General features: G+C 33.3%; 2 long non-coding RNA genes across 2 annotated transcripts; both read left to right on the top strand.

Annotated features, from left to right (window-relative positions):
* The first annotated feature begins 8289 nt into the window (after positions 1-8289).
* Positions 8290-10703, top strand: LOC129873619 (uncharacterized). The gene is made up of 5 exons (XR_008762731.1): positions 8290-9334; positions 9462-9590; positions 9690-9784; positions 10055-10126; positions 10216-10703. It is a non-coding gene; the product is annotated as an uncharacterized LOC129873619 (long non-coding RNA).
* Positions 10704-10739: 36 nt separating this feature from the next.
* LOC129873865 (uncharacterized) lies at positions 10740-24896 on the top strand. Its single transcript, XR_008762796.1, has 13 exons — positions 10740-10801; positions 10930-12061; positions 12185-12277; positions 12353-12512; positions 12601-12918; positions 13907-14046; positions 14141-17518; positions 19846-21224; positions 21313-21385; positions 21455-22564; positions 23448-23884; positions 24004-24133; positions 24223-24896. It is a non-coding gene; the product is annotated as an uncharacterized LOC129873865 (long non-coding RNA).
* Positions 24897-24906: the final 10 nt, after the last annotated feature.

Genomic DNA, 24906 nt, shown 5'->3' on the forward strand with positions numbered 1-24906 from the left:
TAATAATGTACCTATTTGGGCTGTGCCAGTGAGTTGATCCTCATTCTTCATTCAGTAGCTTCAAAATTACTTATTGGAGGCAATTAGTACCTCATATTCAGATTTCAAAATTTCCAAAATTTATCAGGTGTTAGCTGTTCTGCTGGTACTTCTAGGCTGGGCAACCTACGCATACTTCCGTACGAGCCCTGGAGGAGTCCCAGGGAAGTGCAGGCTGCTAATGGTGAAAATGCCACTGCAAATAATACACGCATTGCAGAGGTTCAAATAGAAAGTCGACAGAACCAGAGAAACAATAACGCGTTTACGGGCATTTCCTTGTCCAGGGATTCTGGTCCAACCGTGGAAAATCTAGAATCTGGGAGGAGGTAGTTTAACTTGAAGCAATTGATATTTAGAATGGCTCAAACAAACACTGCCCCAGGGATTCTGGTCTAACCGTGGAAAATCTAGAATCTGGGAGGAGGTAGTTTAACTCGAGGCAATTGATATTTAGAATGGCTCAAACAAACACTGCCCAGAGTACATGCTTGGTTAGCCACAAATGACCTCTTTTGAAGAATAGATACATGGGATAGACTAGGTTTCATTCTTGCCACACTGATCACAGAGCATATCCTAGCATGTAAAAAATTATCTTTTCTTTCTTATTTTTGTTGGTTACGACGTCGATAATACTCATTCTGTACTGTCTCAATTACCTGTCGTAAAGGACCCCTAAGTAGAAAAAATAATATATATATATATATATATATATATATATATATATATATATATATATATATATAGTCATGATATTATTTTATTCTTTATTTTATAGGATTCAGTTAACGTATAACTAATACATCTTATTCAATATTATATGTTGTATAATTAATACGTAATAAATTATGATATTAGCAATTGTATGGTTAAAAATAGAATAGTTTTTAATACATCAAATCAAATAATTAGGAAATAATTTTAGTATAACTAATCTCACAATAGTAATCCCTAACATTACAATACTGTAGTACGCTTTATCTACTACTATTATTCTTATACACAAGTGCTTAGATACTTTGCAAAGAGGCAAATTTGGATTAGTAGAAGTCTCATGTCTTTCTAATTTCAGATTGACTGTCAAACTACTAGAAGGATTCTATCTTAAATACTTTTATATATTCTCTGTTTCATTGGAGGGCTTGACTTTCTTCTCTTTTACTACTCTTAAATGTATTTTTGTTCCTTACTCTTAGTTTTGAGTTTTGACCATGATAAATATGTATGTCATTTATTGCCTTAGATTTTCTAGGGAATTTTCGAACACAATGTGGTTTATTCACTATTTGGTTAATATTCTCTAATAGGCACACAATGTGTTTTTTCACTTGCATTAGTTAGCAAAGGTAAGCTAGATACCAACTAGACATAGTAATTTTAGAAAACTATTTAAGATATTTACCTTTGTTATAAAACCATCAGAACATTATTATATTTTCCTCGAAACCTCATTTAAAAATTTTCAAGGATGGGATGAGTAGTCCATCATTGAATTCCCATAGTAGCTCCCACAGGCTTTATTGACCTGCTGACTTAAATCAATTAGAAAATCAATGAAGTACCACTTTCCTCTTTCTTACTTCATCACAAACGTAGCATAATTAAAAATACATTACAAAATTCTTCTCTTAAATTGCTGTATATATAATGGAAGTAATATTTCTTTCCCTTAATCAATTACTACATCACAACTCTCTCATAAACAAAACCACACATTCAGATAGCGAGAATATAATATGGATTTGGTTCAAAATATATTCAATGGAGGCTTACTAAAGAGATCACAGTGGAGAAAAAGAAGATATCAACGTCTAGATGGTAATGGCAGGAAGAATATAAAGGTCACTAAGTTTGGTGGAAATAACCAAAAAAGAACAATTATATGGAGGATCAAAGCAATTCCAAAATTGAAATTGAAGATTTTTTCACCATTTAAGTTATGGAACAAATTCAAGAATGCTTATATGAACATGATGCTTCACTTGGCTGGAAATGTGAACAATGAAAATCACGTGTTTGGTGGGAAAAGGATTCCAAAGGCAAGGGAAATTGAATTGACTTATACAAATACTGAGTTTGAAAATAGACTTATATATGAGATTTACAAATCCATGGTGCCTTCCATGGAATTGTATCCAAATCTATAAAGATTACTTTTTTAAATTAAAAAAATTCCAATGATTAGCCTCTAGTTTATAGATTTTGCGGGGTTTCATTATGAATTTCTTCATTTTTTTCTTTTATTTTGTAACAAACGCTTCAAGTTGATTGCGTGAATGTTCACTCAACACAAATTGCGACAGAATAAAACTGAAAGTATCTATCATGAGGGTAACAACACAATATTTTTGTCACTAAATCAATGTACCTCAAAATACAATTAAACCACATAAATTATATCATAATTAGCATGAACATGAAAAAAAAAAAAGCAATACACTACGCCCTAAATACTTCATCTGAAAATGCCTATTAGCAGACCCTAAATAACTTTTACTCTTCTAAAGATATCTCCCAAGTTACTAAGATTCTTTAGCACAAAGTGGTTCTCAATTATGTAACCTTATAATAATTTACTTGAAAACTAAAAGGTATAAAAATCTTTAACTACTTTTAGTATGTGTTACTTTTAGGGCTGTACAGGACAAACCGATAAACCGCACCAAACCGATAAACCGAACCAAACCGGAAAAAAAACCCGACTAGTGGTTTGGTTTAACTTGGTTTGGTGTTTGAAAAAAAAACCCGACCATTATAGGGTTGGTTTGGTTTTAACTAAAAAAAGTCAAACCGAACCCAAACCGACCCGATTATAGATATACTACTTTTAAATTATGTTATACATAAAAATATTTATTAAAATGTAATTTATAAATATTTTTAAATTTTTTTTCATAATTTTTGTTTTCTTTCTTACATTTAGATTTGGACTTGAGTAGCCCATCTATATAATATACAAAAAAAACTTATCTTATAAAGTTATATTATAAAGTTAAAACTTCAAACAGTGTTGTGCCTCCATCTTATATGTTAATATTTTATACTAAAACTCTTTTTAAGAAGCACTGCTCTGTGCTTTTTATTAGATACTATGAGAAATCCGAAAAAATCTAAAAAAACTCAAAAAACCCGAGAAATCCGAAAAACCCGAAAAAACCCGAAAAACCCGAGAAAAATTGATATTGAAAAACCCGACTTTTATTGGTTTGGTTTGGTTTATAGATTTAATAACCCGACACAAATGGTTTGGTTTGGTTTGTAAAAAATCCGAACCAACCCGGTCCATGCACACCCCTAGTTACTTTCCTAATGATCTTGGATGTATTGTTTAGTTTTGAATTTTGATTTCCACCAAAAATTTAGAATATTAAATAAAGAAAAAATCTAGATAATATGGACAACTTAACAAAACTCAAAATTATTTAAAGACGAGCACATCAATCACTTAACTCTTTAACAATATAGGATTAGTTAATTCATTATTCCTTCTAACTTCTTCCGTCATTTTCTTCATATTATACCAAAAATAATAAAATCGTTCTCCATTAATTAATATATTTATATCTTCCTCATCAAATCTCTTTTCCTTGCTTAGAAATAATGTGAGATATAAAGAAGATGGAAAAGTTCATTAACATAGTAGTATAAAGAAAAGAACAAAACAAATATAATAGTTCCACTAACTTGGGTCATATACTTGAACATTGTAATTCACATTAAACACCAATATTAACTTGGGAAAGGTTGTAGGGTAGTATTTTAAGAGCTCCTTCAATTTTTAATTAAACACATATTCCTTCAAAGTATACATACATACAAACACAAAGTGAAGCCAATAAAGATGCATAGAAATTTATCAACCAAGCTGCATATAATTTGCAGAATAATATAATATATTAAAAAGACGAAAAATATTATTACCTCTAAAATCATGATTGTATAAGTTTTGAGTACAAATTTACTCTTTATATATATATAATATGTGTTTTAGTGTTATTGTGTAGTTGGAATTAGTATTGGATTGTAGGACTTTATGTTTCATTAAACAATAGAAACTCTGTTAGTTTGTTTCAATCCTAAATATTAGGTAAATTGTTAGTAGAAAACTCTTGCCTTTTTGTGGGGTTTCTTTTTTGGACGTTTGTTTTTGGGCTTTTTTTCTTATTTTTTGGAATTTTACTTTTTTTTGGGGGGGGGGGGGGGGCTTTTTTTAGGGTTTTTAAACCTTTTTTTTTGGACTTTTTGGGATTTTATTTTTGGACGTTTTTGTTGGACTTCTTTTGCTTATTTTTTGGAGTTTTTTTTTTGATTATTTTCTTTCTAGATCAAGTTTATTTTAGTTGAATATTTTTTTCAGGAATTTAAAATCTTCTTCATTTAATTTTTATTATGTTTATTATAAGCAATATTTAATATTATTAAAATAATATTATAATAATTAAAAAAAATAGTGAAAAGACAATTTTGTCTAAAGCGGAGTCTTTTAATGAAGGACAAAAAGTTCAATCAACATTTTAAGGGTATTCGTGCTTTTAATATAATATAGATATAGATTAATTAGTTGCTTTTGTTTTGATCCGCTTATAAATGTATTGTGCTTTGCAATTGACAATGAACTTGGACACCATTTTTATTTTCTATGACAAAACAATACTACATTCAAATTATTTCACAAGTTAGTTTTTATATTAGAGATCCTCAAGATTTTGGGAGTCAATTCTTGCACAGATTGTCTCTATTTTAGAGTGGTCTTTAATCTTTAATTTTTACCCTTAATTAAAATGGTCTTCAATTTTTATTTTTGCTACTCATTTAATAAAAAATTGTTGGACAAAGTATCCTTATCTATAACCTAATTTCGCAAGACATAAGCTTAGAAAGCTTTTGTCTCGTGGGTTCTGAACTGAACTTATACCTCTAACGACATAAATGTTGTAGGGATAAGCGACATAACTTGTTATACCTTATAAGACATAACCTATATTATATTATATTATCATGAAACAAAAATATAAAATAATGTCAAGAACAAAAGATAAAAATCACCGATTTGAGGGATAAAATAAAACACCATCGCAAAATAGCGTTTGTGCGAATGACCCTCTAAAATTTTAAAAGTGTAAAGAAGGTAATTAAGTTATATTATGCAAATTTAAGAATATTTTTTCATATTTGAAAAAAAAAAAAACTTTTTCAAAAAAGTTTGGATTATTTGTGTCGATACTCTTTCACACCATCTATGTCAAGATTTTAAGTAGATACTACATAATATTTTTAAAAACCTAAAAGTAAAATATCAAATGAGAAATTATTTCTTTTATCCTCTTTAAGCTTTAAAAAATGCTTGTTGGTTAAATAAAATTCTAATTATTGATAGGAGAAATATTTGATGTTTCAGAATTCAAAATACATGATAATCAATGGCGGAAATAAAATTTGATGTTTATAAATTTAAAATTTTGACCCTTAAAAATACAAACTTTGAAACAATCTATTTGGTTCAGTCGTATCTGTAATGAATATTGTAAGTGTATTATATGTTGGTGCTAATTGGCCATATATCAACTATCAAAACTACAACCTTTAAAAACATGAGTTTCTGGCTATATTTGTTGAAATATTATATTTTCTGATAGTGTTCGTTAGGATCGTCCATTAAAAATTGTATGTCTTGATGAATTAGGACCTCACCGGGAAGGGATCTCCAAGGTTTTGGCTATACCAACAGTAATGTTCGTGCATATCTCGGGACTCCATCCATTTTACAGGTCTACTAACCCATTTTCATTTGATTTTAACCTTCTATACATAGATTGTTTGTATTACCAGAACACCTAAAAAGATAATCATAGGTAATACTAATCCATGATAAGAAGAATTAGTAACCTGGAAAACAAGACATCTTTGAGTGGCGAATCTAAAAGAGGCAAGGGGGTCAATTGAATTTCCTTAATCAAGAAATGTTACCACGCAAATAGGACAAAATTTATAATTTTTTGTTATACATATGAAATATTGAATCTCCTTTATATTAAAATTACATTTCAGAAAATATCTGTTGGAACTTATATTTGATGGTATCCAATCTGCGATAATCTGAATATGAAGCATGGTACATTTATATAGATTAAACAAATAAATGTATGTACTTAAATGTAACACTAGATTTTGGTGGCAGCAACTCTCACTCTCTCTCAACACATATATTTGTATTCATGTAAAGTCAGAGTAACTCACCGTGTATAGATAATGAAATAGGTAACATCATTTTATTCAGATGATTAAATTTGTATGTCCTACTCTCTAGCCCTCTTATTTTTAATTCATTAAATAACAGTAGGGGCATTTTTCTATTAAATTATTGACGATAGAGATATTTTTAGATCAAACTATTAATTGAGGGCATTTTTTGTTTAATTTTGCATAATTCAGAGCATTTTCAACATTTTTATGAATATAAAAAAATTATTTTATATGACTGATTAGAAATATAAGATTGTCACATGAATTGATAGAAGATCGTAACATTTAACATTCATGAAACTAAAAAGGAAATAAAAGGTCACATGGTAGTAGATTTCATGATTAACTAACTAATGAAAGACTCATCTAGGATTAAAATATAATACATAATTTTTTTTGTGAAATTTATTTTAGGAGATTGCATGATATGGATGGCTTGAGCACAATTAGGTTGGGATGGTCCCGTTTTGCCTTATCAGCTCCAGGAAAACTCTGAATAAAGGTTTAGATCATTTGTATTACACATACTTAACTTGTAGGTGCTAAAATCAAAAGTCAATAGAAAAACAATTTAGATCACGTGCTTAAAAAAAGAAAGTAATCGGACAATGACAATTGAGAAGTGTTTGCTTTCGTGATTGAATGATAGTTAAAAAAGACATCTCACAAAAGTAAAAAAGAGAAAAAGAAACAGATAAATGTACTATTCAACTATGAAATTGAAATACTCTTACTCTGGGCTAAATTAAATATTTAATTTTTCAAAAATCTATTTAATTGTATAAAATATTAATTTATAATCTTATAATTTAAGAAATCTATTTACAAAAAAAGATAAATTTTATATTCTAAATCGACCTATGAAAATTGCTCAAATTAAATATATTTTTTTTTGGTTGGAAAAGTTATATAGGATGTAACAAATTTCACATTATCAATTTAATAGACTTTTTTTTATTAAAAAATAAATAAGTACAACAACAATAAATTTTTACCAAAAATGATATATTTTGTATTAAAAAATAAATAAGTATTAGAATAAAATTTTTACCAAAAATGATATATTTTGTATTAACGTGTTTTTTTTAATCCTTTTCCGCGTGTTTTTTTTAAAACTATAAATAAATGAGACACCACCTGCGCATGTTAGAACTCACCACCACTATCATACTTCCCCTGCTTATCATATACGCAACCACGCATCTTAGAGAACTCCACCGGATTGCTGCTCTTCCCATTATCTTTATATTCCTCCATTCATTAAGAAAAAGAAAGAAGGAAAATCCGATCAAAACCCTAAATCCTAGTAAAGAAAAATTCAAGAACTTGTTGGTATTCTTAACTGTTCCAGTGACGACGTCCGATCAAAGCCCTAAATCCTAAATCAATTTTCCCGCCGATCTATCTATTGGTATTCTACTGCTCTTCCCATTATCTTGATATTCTTCCTTCCATGAAAAGAAAGAAGGAAAATCCGAGAACTCGATACTGGAAATCTTGCATGCATGATTTTAAAGAAAAAATCAAGAACTTGTTGGTTTTCTTAACTGTTCCGGTCAAAACCCTAAGTCCTAAATCTATTTTCCCGCCTGTTTTATCTACTGCTCTTGCCATTATCTTCATATTCTTCCATCCATTAAAATGAAGAAGGAAAATTCAAGAACTCGATAGTGCATGTTGAATTTTTAAGAAAAGTTGAAGAACTTATTGGCTTTTTGAAGATACATTGGTCTTCTTTAATATGCTGTTTTTAAGAATTTATTTTCATATAACATATCAAGGAATTATGAATTGTAACTTCTAAGGGAAGAGCTTTTTTGTTCTAATACCATCTGTAACAAGACAATGCTATAGAGGTTCTCTCTTTTTGATTTATAAGGCCTTGAAGCTTGAATAGCTTCCAAGTTAATTTGGAAAACTATTCATGACATCATTCATGTTTTAGGAAATACTCCATTAGCTAACAAGTTTCTCTTGCATGTGTTTCATAAGAAAATGATTGTTTTCTTGATAATCAGACTAGATTGCCTGTTAGGTTCAGGATGGAAGGATGAGTCTATTGTAGCTGGCAGATCAATGTAGGATGCCTCATTTAGGGAGTCTCTTGAGCTTGATGACAGTTCAATGTGATGCATGAGAGAAGGAAGCCATTTATGCGGAGCTGTTCATTGCACAGAAAGCCTGATACATGGTGGATGATCTTTTTCTGTGATGAAGATATTAAGTTTGAAAAAAGTAACTAAAGAAATAAACGAAATCGCCTTGACGATGATTATATTTTTGCATTTGAAGTAGCTGATGATGTTAACCAGGTCTTAAATGAAAGGTCTCTTAGAGGCAATGCCAAAGAAATATATTTTGAGAACTTTTCCAGGTGCAAAACTCAGAGCAAGGCATTGCGGAGTTAAAATTTGTCTGGAGATTCAGAAAAATCTTCATTATCCAAGGACATTCTGGATGAAGACGATCATCTTATGGATTTCAATAAACAGACTGAAAATTATGGTTCTGGCCTGCTATCTTTTTGTTCAGAACTGTCTCCTCTGCCACCAGATCCTTTGCTCGGGACCAGGTTTCAAGATTTTAATCCTTACATCGCTTAAATGGGATTGAAACGTCTGTTAGACGTGAAGTTCTTGTCACATACAATCTAGGAAACATGGAACATAATCTCTTGGTCCCTGCCATAAATAATTTGGAAAAAGAGGACTGCTTGTTCGCAAATCCTGCAAAGTTTGATCTCAATTTTTATGCTCTTTCTAGAGAGGATATGGCCAGTATAGGGGGACTTGATTCGCGTGATGTTTATAGTTCAGGTCCTTATGAATTCTATTATGATTGAGATGATTTGACACATGTGCATTCTTATGGTGAAGAGAATCTTAAGAATTATTTGATACCATGAGCTATGCTCTCCTCTAGGGTGGATCAGAACATGCATAAATGGATTGATGATGGAAATCTAGGAAAAACAGATGAGCTTACAGGTAGAAGAAGCCATTCAGCTCCTTCATTTTACCAACTCAAGAAGAGAAGTTCTTTGCCAAGAGTGAGTCTTCAAGAAAGGCAGCAGGAAATAACAATATTAAGACTTGTCCTTGAGTGCTTGTTTGTGTTAATAATCAATGATCACTGAAAATGCGTGCAACTAATTAATGTTCTTTTCCATTGTGCAGAAACTGGAGCTGCAAGGAGATTGCAACATTCTGCAGAAGTTATCTGCTCGGAGCTTCCACAGCAGCCATCCCATCAATGTGATCAATCTTCCACCCCAAGTTGTGGTGACGGTGTATTCTCCGATGAAGGTCATGTTATCAACTTTCTTGGGAGGGTTAGGTCTCTTTCTGATATTATCTCAATCAAATATGTTAGTTACTCACACGACCTAATGTTTCTCTCTTCAGGACAAGTGTGAAAATGAAACTAGTTAACATCTGGAATAACAAATTACAAGCTAAAGGGGAGTGCACAAGTACACGCGATGGAGAGTCAAAAGAAGGTAAACCATTCCTGCCTTCCATTTGTTCCTGACCTGAATAAGAGGTGAATTTTCGCGGTGCATGTTTCAGTTAATTAGCTTCATTTCTTTTACCATGTTTTCAAGATTATCTTAGACTGCATTCTTATAAATCATGAAAGAATTAGAGCTTACAATATTCCTTTCTAAGTCTCCTAGGCCACATAGTCTCTTTCAAGTTCCATTTTGCTTATGTTTTGATCTTGTAATAAAATTGTCATGCCTCCTGACATTTTTAAATCAAATTTTCAGAATTTGCACCGACAAAAGTTTTTTATATTCTGGAACAAAATGGAGGGACTTCCGTCCAAATATTACAATTGAGTACGTTAGCTATATCTCCGATGTTTTTGGGAATTCTTCTCTGTTTTGTTAAGACGATGAACTTTTACCTTTTCTAATATGAGATGCAGAGCGGTACTGGAACACAGAATCTTAAGAATCGAGATACCATACTCAATGTCACTTCTGGCGTCTTGCATTTTGTTGGTGATTCCATTGGTTCCTGATACCATAGATTAAAACTGGCTGGAGTGTGCCAAAGTTCTCCAACAGGTTGATATGAAGTTTATTCCGATTGTGGCGAACACAACACTTGCTATGATTGATCAGGAATATTCTGGCCACTGCATAGTCCATTATGGCCATTCTTGGTTTCTCATGAATTCCTTATAATGTATTTATTATAAACAATTGTTTCTCTTAGGGATGGTTTGGTTGGACACATTAGCAAATATAAATCAGCAAAAACTTCCGCATAAATAGTATAATATTTGTTGGCCGCTTAAGAAAAAGTAATTTCCAAATAACTATGTAGCACTCAGTTATCTGCATTATATAGTCAAGGATTATGATCTTTTGTTTGATTCTAGCATTTATGTGCGTTGACCATTACACTCATGGTGATGATTGTCTAAAAACTCATTGATGTGTCATTGTCCTATCTGGAGTTCTGGACAAAAGAGGAGAACAACCTATCTTGATTCCAAGCAAGAATTTGTACGTTTATGGTCACCTAATGTGAAATAGAGTTTATCATTGCCTTATGCCGTTTGGCTAGTGGGGAAGTCTTGAAAGTCTTTATAATAGGTAACATTGATTTTGAGTCTTTGACCATGCTTTTGCAGGTCATGCCTGAACCAAATTCAGAACTGGGGTTGGATCTGCAACATCCATCCTCAAGCTTCAATATCATTTACCAGGTAAGTTACGATCTTTGTTTAGATTTTCATCACACAACCAGTCTATGGAACTTGATGAAATTGCCATTTACCTGAAATTCCATTGCTCTAAATTATGCAACATTCATTAAAGTTAAACCTAATTCTGAGCACGAAGTTCTATATTTTGGTTACAATAGGAACTTATATCTGATTCACAAGCAGCCAACATCTGTCACACTTCTTGCGGTAACATTCTCTAATACTTGTCTCTGTCAAATTATACATTCAAAAAGTTAAGTACATGTAAACCATTTGCAAATCAGTCTTTTAGAAGGGAAAAGTATTGTAGTTCTTAATTTAGGATTAGTTGCTCACCTACATTCTCAAACCTTTTACTACACTTTATAGCTTATTCTCTTCAATGTTCATATACCTCCCTCTGAAGGATATATGTCGGTCTAAATGTGGAAAACAAAGCATGACAAGCCCTTCTTCTCAGGCTAGTTATTCCATTCTGAGGTATCAATAGCACAATTTATATCATTTTGTGCTCCGTCTTGTTGAAAGCAAAAAGGATTTTTGAGGGTTTAAGCCTTTCAAGTGTTATTTGTGCGCATTATCTCTTAAGAGGTCCATTTTATCTTTTAATTGGGTTTATTATAGCAAGTGAATTATGAATTGTAACTTCTAAGGGAAGAGCTTTTTTGTTCTAATACCATCTGTAACAAGACAATGCTATAGAGGTTCTCTCTTTTTGATTTATAAGGCCTTGAAGCTTGAATAGCTTCCAAGTTAATTTGGAAAACTATTCATGACATCATTCATGTTTTAGGAAATACTCCATTAGGATAGGTATAAAACTACTAGCTTGGTCTTTGTTCTTGCCATTGTTTATAGGACGGCAAGTGTTTGTTCCTTGGAATTGATGATTGTAGACAAAATGTTGGTACAACAGGTAATCCATTATAAGCCCTACCTGATACATGAGTTGATGTTGTTTGCTTAAAAGAAAATTTCTTGGGAATTTCTCTTTTCAGTCATTGTTCGTGATGTATTTTACAACTAACCTGTTCGAAGGAAGCAAATACACTCCCAAGTACTTCTAGTTTTCTCAAAATTCAAACAAATAAATAATTTTATTTACATACTTCTTAAGCTGTACTTCTTAAGCTGTACTCTGTCCTGATTGATCTTTTGGTTTGCATACATAATCTGGAAGCCCAAAGAGGGTCTTGCATTCTCTGCAAGAGTCTCTGCTAAGAATACTCCTTGTGCATCCCAGTGGCTCCTTCAAAATTGTTGATTTTGAAAGGTTCGTCTATGTTACACCAGCTAACTTAAAGATATTTCCTGTACGGTTTCTTAGATTTTATTCATTTGCATGCAGTGAGGATGACTAGCTTTGAACACGTGCTTCTCTTTCTCTGTTGCCTCTATTGTCCAGTGGGTTTGGTATTCATCTGAGATCCCTTAACAATTTGAATGCAAGCGATGGTTCATTGAAGCTCTCAGGATACATCTCAAGTCCTGATGTTTACACTGTGAAGGTATACAGGCCCAAATTGATGGGTAAGAGATGTGATAAGTTATGTATTCTACTCTTTGTTTCCCTAACAACCATTGTTTTATTTGCAGGTCCTTCGATAATTCTGTATCTACTTATTTCAGTATATTCTCCTGAACAAAGAAAACTGAAAGCTAACCTGTGGTTAGCATTTACTATATCGGATGATTGTTTTTTACAGTGTTTTTGTTTTCCTTGACCTTCGTAATGCTGATATCAATTCAAGATTTATTTCCAAAGGACCAATAAATGAATTATTTAATAACATATCAATGAGTTTTGACAGTGCTTCTGACATGGAGAAGCAAAGTAGATCTCATATATATCCACTGTTTTTGTTCAACCTAAACTGCCCAAGATCATACCTGCAAAGACCTCTGGAATTTAAGGTGAGATTTATTTGTTGGCATTTATTTTTTAATTGTTTTGGGGTTGCAAAATGAGTTTGAGTCTCTGGATTTATTTTTGTAGAATTGAGTTAATGTTGGGGCTTGTTTTTGAGATTTGATTTGGGTTGTTTTCTGTAAAAAAAATCTCAAAACACCTAATCGGTTTTTGAAACTTTAATGTGGGTGAAATAAATAAGTTAAAACTAGCTATACATCATTATATATTACTAGTCGTATAGGATTTCAAGGTATTAAAAAGGAACCCCTGACAGGCAAGGCCCTTGTGTCACAGCTGTTCCCGTAGAACAAAATAATCTCCCATTTTTATGTTAACAAGGACAAGTCATACATATTTGTTTTACTGATTGGAGTGTTGTATTTCTTTTTTACAATGTGTTTGCTGCTTCTAAGGTTGACAGTTTTTCCAGTTTGAACTTAGTCTTCCTGATTTAGTCTCCTGATTTTTGCTTACCCAATCATTCCTGACCTGAATAAGAGCATGGGGAGTCAAAATAAGTACACACGATGGGGAGTCGAAAGCGATGGGGAGTCAAAAGAAAGTAAACTAATCCTGCCATTTGTTCCTGACCTGAATGACAGCTGAATGTTTCTAGTGCATGTTTCAGTTAATTAGGTTCATTTCCTTCACCTACTTTTCAAGATTATCTTAGATTGCATCCTTATTAATCATGAAAGCATTAGAGATTAAAATGTCTCAGAGTCTCCTAGGCCACATAGTCTCTTTCAAATTCCGTCTTGCTTATGTTCTGATCTTATAATAGAATTGTCATGCCTGACATTTTTTATTCAAATTTTCAGAATTTGCTCCAACAAAAACTCAAAGTTTCTTAGATTCTGAGACAAAATGGAGGGACTTCTGTCCAAAGATTACAATTTAGCGCCTTAACTATATCTTTAGATGTTTCTGTGACTTCTTTTTTTTCTTGTTAATATGGTGGAATTTTTTCTTTTCAAATATGAGATGCAGAGCTGTACTGGAACAGAGAATTTGTTGGTGATTCATTGGTTCCTATACCATTGATAAAAACTACCTGGAGGGTGCCAAAGTTCTCCAACAGGTTGACAAGAAGTTTTTTTACTATTGTGGCGAGCACTATAATTGATCAGGTCTATTCTGTCGTTTGCACAGTCCATTATGGTCATTCTTGATTTCTCATGAATTTCTTTATAATGCATTACTCTGAACGATTGTTTCTCTTAGGGATACTTTGGTTGGATCTACAACAATCCTTCTCAAGCTTCAAGATCATTTACCAGGTAAGTTATGATCTTTGTTTAGATTTTCATCAACACCCAGTCTATGGAACTTGATAAAATTGCCATTTACCAGAAGTTTTATTGCACTAACGTTTGTAACATTCATTAAAGTTAAACCTCCTAACTCTGAGCATGAAGTTGTATGTTTTGGTTAGAGCAGGAACTTAAATCTGGTTCACAAACAGCCAACATCTGTCACATTTCTTGCTGCTAGCATTCTCTAATACTTCTCTCTGTCATATTATAGATTCAAAAAGTTAAGAGTACATGTAAACCATTTGCAAATCAGTCTTAGAAGGGAAAGGTATTGTAGTACTGATTGTAGTTGTTAATACATGATTAGTTCCACATGTATATTCTCAAACTTTTTCTTTTTGAGAAGGTAACAACTTGTATTCTATTCCAAATATCCAAACCTGCCACAACATGTTACAGGTTTACTAATTACAGATATAGGAGAGTATCAGGAAAATCTTCAATCCTCAAAGCAAAAATTACAAGGTGCCTAAAGCATTCAGTACTGATTCTAGATCTTCCATATACTCTTGTTTACACAAAAAATGAAACAAAACTAAACAATTCATCTTCATCTTCTGGATGTTGTTACTCTTGTTCAGCATCTGAGATTCCTCTCTTTCCACACAGGCCACTGCACATTCATAGCTTATTCTCTTCAACATTCATATTCCTCCCTCTGAAGGATATATGCCTGTCTAAATGTGGAAAACAAAGCATGACTAGAACTTCTTCGCAGGCTAGTTATTCCATTCTGAGGTATCAATAACAGTTCATATCAGTTATGTGTTCCATTTTGTTAAAAGCAAGAATGCTTTTTGAGGGTTTAAGCTTTTCAAGTGTCATTTGTGCGCATTGTCTCTTACGGTCCATTTTATGTTTTAATTGGGTTGATTATAGCAAGTAAATTTGATTTGTAACTTATAACTTATAAAGGGAAGAGCTTTTTTGTTCTAAGACCATCAGTAACAAGAGTAACAAGACTATGCTACAGGTTCTCTCTTTTTGAATTATAAGGCCTTGAAGCTTGAATAGCTTCCAACTTAATTTGGAAACTATTCATCACATCATTCATCTTTTAGGAAATGCTGCACTAGCTAACAAGATTCTCTTGCACGTATTTCATAAGAAAATAATTGTTTTCTTGATAATACAATTTCCATGTATCTAGTGCGTTAATTTAACTGATGTGGATCTGTTAGAATTTCTTCAACAGGTTAGTCCATCGACACTATCTAGCTCTCATATTTTACTCCATTTAATTAAACTCTAATCTTTCTTATGTTCTTGCTTAAATATCGTGTCATGTTGTTCTTGCTTAAATGTCGTGTCATTGTTGAAGAGCTGAAGCAGACTTCATTGTGTTTCAAGTGAGAAAATATCTGTGTTGGCACTGCATTTGATGGCATGTTTAAGAGAGGAATTCCATATTATGAATGACTGCAAGATCTTTTCATTTGTTAGTTTGCTCATGGGGATCAACTTTTGTCCCTCTTTTGCCAACTTGGGTGCTCTGCATGAGCAGATTGCTTAGTTAGGTTCGTGGAGTAGGAGTTCCTCCAAGGCATGGCATAGATTACATCGGCATTGTTGGGGGGAGAAAGCACCACAACTAAAGTTTGATATAGTGAAAATAATGAAAATAAATTGGACACGAGAATTTTACGTGGAAACCCTTCTAAATGATAGAAGGGAAAAACCACGGGGTAAAAGGATCTCACTATAAAAATATGGAGTACACAACTCTCAAATACAAGGAGAAAATAACAATTAACACTTCTCTCTTGTAAAAGGAACAACTACTAAAGAGGACACTCAAGACTAAAATATTTATTTTGGTGTATAATTCTCTTTGTATTCTTACTCTCTTTTTCTAGGATGGGATAAATGAGGGCAAGAGGTCTTCTATTTATAGGAAACTAGAAACGCGTAAAATCCGCGTATTGAACCTCCCTTTTTGACTACGCGTTCAAAACGCGTTTTGTTCCTTTTTTGACTACGCGTTCAAAATGCGTTTTGTTGACTACGCGTTCAAAATGCGTTTTGACTATCTTGCATTTTCCCACTTGAAGATTTAATTGAGAATCAATTAAGTCTTCACACCATCCTTTCTACCCAATTACTGCAATGTTATGTTTCTGCTAGGCCAATAGAAGATCGACACCATATGAACTTGTTACTGTTGAAAGGGCAAGAATCATCTCTGTGGGGTGGCAGCAATGCAAGAAGAAATTGAAGCTCTCCATAAAAATAAAACATGGGATCTTGTTCAATTACCACAAGGAAGGAAGGCCATTGGAAACAAATGGGTCTACAAGATCAAATGCAATGGTAATGATCAAGTGGAGAAGTATCGTGCAAGATTGGTGGTGAAAGGATTCGCTCAGAAAGAAGGTATAGACTTCAATGAGATTTTTTCTCCGGTGGTTCGACTCACAACAATTCGAGTGGTTCTGGCGATGTGTGCTACATTTGACTTGTACTTGGAGCAGTTAGATGTCAAAACTGCATTTCTTCATGGAGAACTTGAAGAAGAAATTTATAAAATTAAGTATTGTGATTTGTAGTATTTTGAATGAAGACACTCCATTGGACAGACTTTCGTAAAACGCCCTGACCATTTTTCTTTCATGGTCTAGACTTTATTGTTTCTTAAAAATGGAAAACTGTGCCATGTAAGAGAATGGGGAGTTATACGGTTCAACTTTTCTGATTTTGTTAATGTTTTCATTTGAGGATCAGTAGAGGTGGGCTGCTGAAAACATCATAGTTAAGTGAATAACTATGGCAGGTCGTGCTTTCATGCAGTTTTAAATGTTTAGACTTATTGCTCCTGCGACTTTGTGTGTTGCTTGCAGAAAAGGCAGTGACCGGTGAGGCTCTTCAAAGAGTTCTTATGTTCCTTTGTTTGCTACTTCTGATGATGAGGGCATATGCTTTATATGAAAATCGATACTATTTTTTCTCCTCTTAGTATGATGCTCCATTATAGTATCAATGTTTTAATACTCTTTATGATTTTATTAGGTAATGAATGGAAATTTTTGGTGTTGTTCTTGAAGGCCCCACTCACACAACTCTAAAAAGATTAAGTAGTTTAATTAAAAGAAGTTGTGATTGTAGTATATGAATGAAGACACTCAATTGGACAGACTTCCGTAAACACCCTCACTGGTTAGTTTCTTTTACATGGTCTAGACTTTTTGATTTTTGATTGTTTCTTAAAAGTTGAAAATTGCTCCATGTAAGAGAATGAGGAATTATATTTTTATTTCTGATTTTGTTAATGTTTTGAGGATCAATAGAAGTGGTGTAACATCCCCTAAAAACGTTGTATACGATGTTTCAATTTTTGCCTAAACATGATATAGCCTCTATATTTTGGTCATAACTTTTCATAGGAATATCCAAATTGAGTGATTCAAATTTCTAAGTAACCACAAGATCATTACCTACAACTTTTATGAAGACCATATTTTAAGATTCGGAGGTTAAGTAGGTCAAATAAATTAATCTTTGTAAGGTAGGATGCTGTGACGGAAATGAGTGTTTATAGAAGAAAAATCACATCTCACTGTAGGTTTATCCAAATTGGTTGATTCTTGAACGATATGAAACTAGACTTCCATATCTACAATTCTTATGAAGACACCAAATCCTAATAAGGAATTTATCTTATTCAAACGTAGCTCCCAAAACGAGTATTCTGTCAAAGATAACTCATTTCACCTACCATAGAAAGATCTAGATACATTTGACATCACTCATGACATAAATTGTCCTCCATTTAACATCATCCATGACATCAATATATTCCACTAAATTTTCAGATTTTTATTTATAATTATTTTATTTATTGTTAGGTCCTCTTTCCCACCTATAAATACCACCTTATTTCCTCATTTTATTCATCAAGCTTTCTCAAGCAAATCTTCTCTCTATACACTTCTTTACACATTCTCAAATATAGTTTTAGTTCTTAGTAGTGAAGAAATACTATTCCGGTAATTCATATATTCCGGGTAGTACACAAAACGTTCCGGCAAGGAGAAAAGCTAGGACTCAAGAGTGGTCATTAAGTCTTCCGGTACCAACTAAAGCTTCGGTTTCCAGGTATGTAAGGCTTCAATGAGAGTATTCCTTCCACTCTTATGTCTAAATTATTTTGATTATATGATAAATTATATTTATTTTCTCTAAGCTCTACTCTAAGTTATGTGGGTATTTATCCATGGGTTCTTCCACCCATGTAGTCTAAAAACTCTTTCAATTAAGTCTCTTAATTTCAAGTAATATTTTCTTATGGTAATTCTTAATTTTACTTAATAATATGAATCATGGTTAAACTAATGATTATTGCTCTATTTTGATGCAACATAATTTCATATGTATGAATTGATGGTTTACAAGTAATTCTTTTATTTATCTATTTAAAGGCTCTTGAAATTCATGGTGGGTTGTTTAAAGCATGATTTTTAATTAATGGATTTCAAAGTATTTATGAATATTTATTTACATACATATTTGCAAGTTGAAGTGATTTGAACCCACCTAGTTTTACTATGTTTTTAATAAAGTTTGACTTGAAAGCTTTGACTCCAAATAAATATTTATGAAAGTAATATCTATGATCAAAAAGGGAGTCTTATGAAATGAAAGAATGATGAAATGATATGAATCATGGATTCTTTATGCAATAAGGACAATTCTTGCATATTTGAATTATCAAATGTTTTAATGAGCTATTCTACCGAATATGATGTTTGAATTCTCAAGTTATATGCTATGAATATTTTGAAGTATTAAACTATTCCGTGGGATTGACTTAGCACCGAATGAGGCATTGAGGTGGGATTCGGTAAGGGAATCCTAGTAGCAACCCCTTGTCTCATTAACTATGTGCCAACATAGGAGCCCTTGTAGGCTTAGGCTAATGGATCCATAAATATCCCTTAAAGTTAAAGTTAAAGAAATGAATGAAGTTGACGGAGTTCTACCCGGCAAGTAGTCTCCCCGGCCAACGTAGGGGGTTATGTTGGATTCCATGTAATAGCTCGCATGGTCTTAAATGTCGGTTATGGTTAATTTCCCACAAAATGAATGTTTTAAAGGATATATATATGATTTATTATGCATACATTAAATTATGTTCCATATTACATAAATATTTTAATGTTTCCTCAATGTTCATGCATCCTTACATACTTAGTACATTCAAAGTACTAACGCATACTCTTTTGCCTACATGATATCACCATGTAGGGATCAGTGCTCCTCCTCATTCTCCTCCACGTGGCTAGTTGATATTCCATTGAAGACTACTTTTGGTGAGTTCCCATGTTCCGGGAACAATACTCCTTTATCTTTCTAGTTTATGATAAGTTAAGATATTTTACTATGGAATTTCTTCTATTATGATTGAGGGTGAGCTAGGGACTTGTCTTAGCCCCGTTAAATCTAATAGTTAGAGGTATTGTTGGACATATGTAAGTTGAAGATTTATTATGATTTCCGCTTGTTTATTTATCATCATTACCTATGAAAGGCTAAAAGAATGCTAAAAGGCTTGTTTGAGGTACTTTCGGGTCCTCATTCGCCATGTCACGTCTAGGACCTAGGCTTGGGTCGTGACAGGTGGGCTGCTGAGAATATGGCAAGTCGTGCTTTTATGCAACTTTAATCGCTTAGATTAGTTGCACAAAAGGCAGTGATCTGTGAGGCTCTTCAATGAATTCTTATCTTCCTTTGTTAGCTACTTCTGATGACGAGGGCATATGCTTTATATGAAAATTGATGTACCTTTTCTCCTCTTAGTATGATGCTCCATTCTAAGTATCATAAGTAATTTTTTTTCAAAATGAATATTCTTATATCGCAACTGTATTTCTTTTTTCCATGAGATTTACTTCCTTATGGGTTCTTTTTATGTTTGTTATCTTATAAGTAGTGTACTCCTAGTTTGAACTTAAACCAATTTCCACCAAGTATATGTTGCTATAGGCAGTGGGACCTGCTATGTTAAGGTGGATAACAATGGTAAGCATTAGTTTCTTTGACATTGATCTAATGCATTTTGATGTGCAGAAAGTTCTGCTCAGTTTATTATTTTACTTCATCATCTGAACTTGTACTTTATTTTGAAGGAAGAGTGTTTCATGAGATGGGCTGGTGCTGATGGGAGAAATATATTGTAATCTTTTTGCAAAGTGTTGTACTGACATCATCTTTTCTATTGTATTGATGCTGCTGTACATAATTTCTTTTGCCCGACAACTATGATGTTCATAACTTGGAATGAAAGTTGTAGTCTATAGGATTGCATGCATTACTCAACTGATAGGCTGTTTGACGGTTTGAGTTCATTAGTATCTTTTTTCAAGTGTTCTTTTATTTATGGTTTTGTGGTTTTATTTGTAATTGGGCAAACGGTTTTATGGTTTTACTTGTAATGGGGCAAGTGTTTGCACCTTGGAATTGATGATTCTAGACAAGATGTTGGTAAAACAGGTAATTCTGTATAAGCCTACTTGATACAAGAGCTGACTGCTGTTTGCTAATAATGAAATTTGTTGGTATTTTTCTTTTTGCAGTCATTTTTTGTGATCTATTTTACAATCAAACATTTCGAAGAAAGCAAATGCACTCCAAGTACTTGTAGTTTTCTCACAATTCAAAGTACTCTGGTTTGCATATATAATCTTGGAAGCCCAAAGAGAGTCTTGCATTCTATGAAAGAGTCTCTGCTAAGAATCGCCCTTGTGCATCCTAATGTCTCATTTTGTTGATGTTGATAGGTCTGTCTTTGTTAATCCAGCTAACTTAAGGATATTTCCTGTCTGGTTTCTTAAGATTTTGTTCATTTTCATGGCTTTGCACACGTGCTACTCCTTCTCTGTTGCCACTATTGTCCAGTGGGTTTGGGATTCATCTGGATTCCCTTAACAAATTGAATGCAAGTGATGGTTCATTCAAACTCTCAGGATACATTGGTCTTGATGTTTACACAGTGAACGGTATATAGGGTCAAATTGATGAATAGGAGATGTGATAAGTTATCTTTTCTGCACTTTGTTTCCCTAATAACCACTGTTTAATTTGCAGGTCCTTCAATATTTCTGTTTCCACTTATTTCAGTATATGTTCCTGAACAAAGAAAACGGAAAACTAATCTTTGGTTAGTATTTACAATATTGGGTGCTTGTTTTTTAAGGTATTTTTGCTTTCCTTGACCTGTGTAATGCAGGTATCAATTCAAGATTTGCTTCCAAAGGACCAATACATAAACATAAATTACTTAATAACACAACGATGAGCAGTGAAAACAATCTCAGATATATCCACTGTTTTGTTGTACCTAAACTGCTCAAGATATATTTATATGATTTGACTTTGGAGCCTTCAATGACCTCTATGGAATTCAAGGTTAGATTTTTTGTTGGTATTTATTATTTAATTGTTTTGGTGTTGGGAAACGAGTGTGAGTCTTTTTATTTATTTTTGTAGAATTGAGTTTTTGTTGGGGCTCTTTTGTGAGAATTGGTTTAGGTTGTTTTCTGTAAAAAAATATTTCAAAACATCTAATCATTTTTTGAAACTTTAATGTGGGTGAAATAAATAGATTAAAAAAACTGGCTAAACATCATTATTTATTACTAATCTTATTGGAATTCAAAGTTTTAGAAAGGACCCCCTGTCCAGCAAGGCCCTTGTGTCACAGTTGTTCCCAGAGAACAAAATACACTCTCCCATTGATTATCGGAGGACAATGTAAAACCACGTTTCTAGCTTCTTTTGGTTGCAAACCAAATAGACCAATGTTAACAAGGACATGTCATACATATTTGTTTTACTGATTGTAGTGTCATGACAATGTATTTTCTGCTTCTAAGACTGACCATTCATGTTTGAACTTAGACTCCATGTTTTTGCTTACCCAATCATTTCTGCTTCCCCTTAAATGGATTTTGCAGTCTTTGTTTTCAAATTTACATCAATTTTCATAAATGAGGTATTTACTACATCAATCTTCTTGGAGCCTTGCTATCTTTAGGAGATTGTGACATCCAGCTGTATTTTGATTTTTGAGTGGGATCAGGGTAGAGGGGTGGCTCATGTTCTCAGGAGTTTCAAGCTTGTAGGTCAATCTGGGCAATCTAATTCACAATAATATTTTCCGTTTTTCATAAAAAATTAAGCCCTACCAAAACAATTTGGTTGATCTTCATTCTTCAGCTGTGGAGGTTGGAAACACAGCTTTGACCTATTAAATATGCTAACACTGTTGATCTTTGGCATTATTCCAGAGACACAAGAGCTTTCGAGGATACTTTTTTATGTATCCTTTGTTCAAAAGGTATCAACTCACCTCCTTTAGGTTAGAGTTACTGAGTTAGTATCTTTTCTCTTCTTTGAAGAAATACAAGAGAGAAATATATATTAGTGACTTGGATCTTAGAGGAAGTAACTTCCTTATAAATCATTAACTAGAATGAGGGGATTAAGGAAAACCTAGAATAGGCTCCGAGGAAGTGACAAAATCTTATTTTTCTTTGAGGAGTGGAGGAACTGGGAGCACATGTAACCAGAGGACTGTGTTTGGTTCCTCTTAGTTTTCGACTGCAGGCCATGGACTAGATCAAACTTGAGAACTGTTGCACTTTTAGGATTACTGAATTTTTGTTTCAACTGATTACATTGTCTGATTCTGTAGACATTTTGCCATGAACTGGATAAGAAGCTATTGACTTAAATGCCATGTTATTTGTCAAAAGTGCTGGTCATCACGTGCTCAGAATTTCTACTTTGTGTACCATATGTAGGTTAAGAGTGGAGTGGTTTGACTTATCGCCACAAAAAACGAAAAAAAAAGGCGGGGAGTGTGGATGTGTGTGGTTTTTCTCTTTATTGAGGATACTGTCATGAATCTGGACTGAAAGTAACTCTACCTGTGAGAGCAATTGAGATATCAGCATTATTATGCAACATCACTTAGGATTCATTTTGTTTGATGTTATTTGTACATGTGGTTTTTTCCACTCCACATTCCCTTCCCTAAGGGGGTGGGGGTGGGGGAGGAAACAAATTATGGAAGAGAGAGTTACTTATGCATCAGATGGAAAAAGCACTTCAGTGCTATGAATCGTGTAGTTTTTTCGCTTTCTTTTCTCTTAGGAATATAGTTGTTGAAGTTTCCTCTCCTCATCTATTGCTATCCCATTCCCTTCTCCTCTTTTCAGATACACCTGTGAATTATGAGATCAAGAAAAAGAAGAGCAGGGCCCAGAATTGCAAAGCTACACTTGAGCTTCCTTCCCAGCAGCCAAAGAAATTGACTGGAGAGTGCACTGTCCAGAGAGAGATTCGATCTTCGCAGAATATTCTGTGGTGAAGTGCCTCTGGATCCTGAGTCCAGATTCCTCTTGTCAGATTGAAAATTCAAGTCGGTCAATTGATGGATCTCTTGCTCATTGCACAGTTGGTGTAAACTGGAAATCGAGAAGCTCTGTGCAACCCCTTTCATCTAATATTTGCCTATAGAGGATGATTTCCTGGATAACAAATTCAGTGCTTCAGCTAGCTTCAGTTACAAAATATTGATGCTTACATTTTGTGTTTGCTCATGTACATCTCAATCTTGGTGCTTCATTTGCAATATACAAATTCAGTGCTTCAGGTGTGTGTATCCCCCACCTTTTTTTTTGGTGCTTAATCTTCTGTAATGCTTCTTTTTTGTCTGGCCATTCTAACTATGATGTCGTATGCTTCCTTTATACCATCGACATCAAAATACAGCCATTCAGATGATATGCATGCTTTCCAAGCAAGCTTTGGCTTCAAAGGAGAGGCTCTGAGCTATATTTCTTTGTTGGAAATTGTTACTAAAACTCACTGGAGGCCAAATGAATATCGTAAGGTTTTGAAGGTAAAGTTCTTTTGAGATTCAGTTGGTAGTATCCATTAGGATAGGTATAAAACTACTAAGTTGGTGTTTATTCTTGCCATTGTTTACAGGACGGCAAGTGTTTGTACCTTGGAATTGATGATTGTAAACAAGAGGTTGGTATACATGTAATTCTGTATAAGTTTACCTGACACATGAGTTGACTGTTGTTTGCTAATAAGGAAATTGTTGGGATTTTTCTTTTTGCATTTATTGTTTATGATGTATTTTACAACCAATTAGTTCCAAGGAAGCGAATGCATTCCAAGTACTTCTAGTTTTCTGACAATTTAAATAAATGAAAAATATTGATTTACGTAGTTTACTTCTAAATCTGTACTCTGTCCTGTTTGATCTTTTGGTTTGCATATAATCTGGAAGCCCAAAGAGGGTATCACATTCTCTAAAAGAGTCTCTGCTAAGAATTGTCGTTGTGCATCCTAGTGTCTCCTTCAAAATTGTTGATATTGAAAGGTCTGTCTCTGTTATACCAGCTAACTTAGGATATTTCCTGACTGGTTTCTTAGATTTTGTTCATTTGCATGCGAGTATGACCTACTCTGCACACGTGCTTCTCCTTCCCCAGTGTCGCTATTGTCCAATGGGTTTGGGATTCATCTGAGTTCCCTTTATGAATTGAATGCTATCGATGGTTCATTCAAGCTCTCCGGATACATCTCAGGTCGTGATGTTTACACAGTGAAGATATACAGGCCCAAATTGATGGATAAGATATGTGATAAGTTATCTTGTTT

This window comes from Solanum dulcamara, chromosome 11, assembly GCF_947179165.1.
Source record: "Solanum dulcamara chromosome 11, daSolDulc1.2, whole genome shotgun sequence".
Lineage (NCBI taxonomy): Eukaryota > Viridiplantae > Streptophyta > Magnoliopsida > Solanales > Solanaceae > Solanum > Solanum dulcamara.